This window comes from Capsicum annuum, chromosome 5, assembly GCF_002878395.1.
Source record: "Capsicum annuum cultivar UCD-10X-F1 chromosome 5, UCD10Xv1.1, whole genome shotgun sequence".
NCBI classification, from domain to species: Eukaryota; Viridiplantae; Streptophyta; class Magnoliopsida; order Solanales; family Solanaceae; genus Capsicum; species Capsicum annuum.
The window spans coordinates 92,759,482-92,762,498 of NC_061115.1; positions in this window are offsets into that span (position 1 = coordinate 92,759,482).

Genomic DNA, 3,017 nt, shown 5'->3' on the forward strand with positions numbered 1-3,017 from the left:
TGAGACTCTTACTGTGCTATACATGGTTGTGACTTAGTGGGGAAACTTTATAAGTAGATAAAGTTTATGGTATTGATTTGTTTAAAGCAGGGACACCAAAGTTGATTTGCTTTCCTAGGTTTGACTTTGATGTGATTATGGATATGAACTGATTGACATTTTATTATGCTTTGATTGATTAATCTAAGCTTATGCCTTTAATATGGAAAAGTATGACTCTTTGACTTACAAAAAGATAATAGTTTATGTAAAGGCACGTCGAATGGTTGATCATAGGTGTTTGGATTTTATTTCAACTATTCATGATGCACGATTTGAAAATATTATTATTAACAGTGTTCTTATTGTTCGAGAATTTGTTGGTGTGTTTTTAGATTATTTTCCCGAGCTACCTAGGTTGTTCATAGATTATCTTATTTTTAACTTGTCCGTGTGAGTTAGATTTTTTCACTCATTTAACATTTCCTGTATGACTCTTGTCATGTTCGAGAACGAATGTTATTTTATGTAGGGGTAATTATAATAATCCAGATTTTGAATGAGGGGTAAGTGGAAAATTTAGTCATTATTATTATTATTAATTAATATAATTAATGTGAGCAAGCCAAAAAGGCAAAACCCACTCCCTCATTTCACGTTTCATTACTAAAGGAATGAAAAAATTTGGTCAATTTGTTCCATTATTTTTAGGAGAAAGAAAATCATAGACAAGGTATAATAAGGTCTGGCAGCATAGAAAATCATTAGAGCAAGCATTACTCTCATCAGGTATTGAAATTCTTCCTCAAGTCTTGGGCATAGGAATTTTACTTTGATGTTGCTATAAGGGTTGTCTGCTGCTGTTAAAGGAAGAAAAATATCTACAGTCCTTCTACTATTCTACTTTCATCAAGATGAATAGATAATGATTATTGAGTAATAATGCGTGGAAAGCCAATTTAGCAATGATTGGAGGGTAACTGGAGTTATAGTTATACAATTAGAGTTTAGGAAATTTGCTACAAACCAAATGAAAAATAAAAAATAAAAAGAACGTTCTTTCTTGTGTAGTTTTCAGTTTGATGATTTAATGTAAGAAGGAGACCATATGAGTAAACTAATGGCGATTGGAAGTTGAGTTATCAACAATAGAGTGGTGGTTGGATTGCATGACAAGTTTCAACATATTAACTAAAAATTTGGTAGCTTTTAGGCCACTGTTTTCGATAACATTGTGTAGAATTGTGAAAGATATCATTGCTGCGCATTGCATTATTATGGGTACTTTATTTAATTTATTACGTAGCATGGTATATTTTAAAATTTGACTTTGTTAGATATTTTAGAGGATATTTGTTGACGGAATTTTGACTACATCAAACAGATTTTTATGTTGTTTTAGGTGTTCGTATTCACGGGAGCATATTTTAAATTTATTGGAATGAGGTGTTTGGATGGTGAATTCGAGGTAAATGATACTTTATGATTTGGGTGCTTGCTTTTTAAATTTATTTTTAAAATATATTTTTATCTTCCCAGTCCATGTGTTGGGACGAGCGTGTGCTTAGCAGAATCGATGGTCTTTAATTCCTGCCACATATACTTTATGTTTAAGAATACTAATCCTCCCTTTATAAATTATTTCGTGATGCGGTATGGCTGTGTACTGTTATATGAGGGAATTATGTATACCTCTTAATTCCATTGGGAAATTGCGTATTCTTCACAATTTCATTGGGGCATTGTGTACCCTTTCTTTGAGCATTTTGTATGCTTCTCTTGAGCATTGTATATGTTTTTTGATTTGATATGAAACATTGTGTATTTTTCCTGAGTATTGTGTATACTCTTGATATTTGGCACATTGTGTATGTTTTCCGGAACTTTTTGTGTTGGGTAATTACTTTGATTTCAAATGGTGATAAGTACATGGTATAAATTGTGTTGAGATATATAGTTTCTGATGAATGATTGTTAGGTTTCGTTGGACATCTTCTTATGACATAATTCCTCAGTGAAATAACATTACATTTTTGGTGTTATTGTATTTTCTAATACTTATCCTAGGAGTACTTAAAGTAGCGAGACGATGATCACACTGATTTATATTTATATATAGCTCACTCCCTACTTCCATGTCTGCAGATTCTATCGCGCAAGGTGAAACTAGTGGGTGACAGTACCTTTGCACGAATTCTATTGCTAAGGTGAGCCTTCGCATTATTCGTGGAGGGTTTGTTTTCAACTTTATCTATCTAGTTTATGTTTCTTTATGTTAGGTTTGCATGCCAGAAGGTTGAACTCATGTAACTTTATTTTCGATGCTCCATTGTGTTAGTGTTAGATTTTGGACAAAGAATTAGTTTTCAAGTGATTGATGAATTTGTTGTTTAATTAGGAAATTTGTTTAAACTAATATTCTCTAAGTATTGATGCATTGAAGTTGTACATATCTTACCTTAGAGTTTATTAGCTGGTAAAGTATACGGAAGATTGGTCCTCCCGATATGTGGTATTAGCAGGTGCCAGTCACGTCGAGAGATTATTTTGGGACGTGACATTAGGAACTAATGGTGCTTGCTGGGTTAGTGTCCTCAACATCGCCAGATCAGTTCTCACCATCTGCATATAAAAAACATAGATTATAAATTTATGATATTGGGCATCAACAACCCATATGATAAAAGGTAAATTAGAGAAGATTTTCCTAAAGATATCCCATAGCCTTTCAAAGATAGATATGAATGTCAATGTATCAATCCGTGAGACTCTATAAGACATTTCTACTCTTTCGCATATGAGAACTGTGATCCTATTGCTATGATACAAACTTTTCATTACCTAAAATTGAGGTCACAATGGCTGCAACATGGGATTAGCCTTACTAGGTAACCCAAAACACACAAAAGAAAGAACAATCAAAATATGAAAGAAACTCCATAAATATGAGACTTCTTGAATGGAGTCAAGCCATAATATGTAAATAACATAGTGAGAGTCTGAAAACTACATAAATCCTCAAAAATGATGTCATAAAT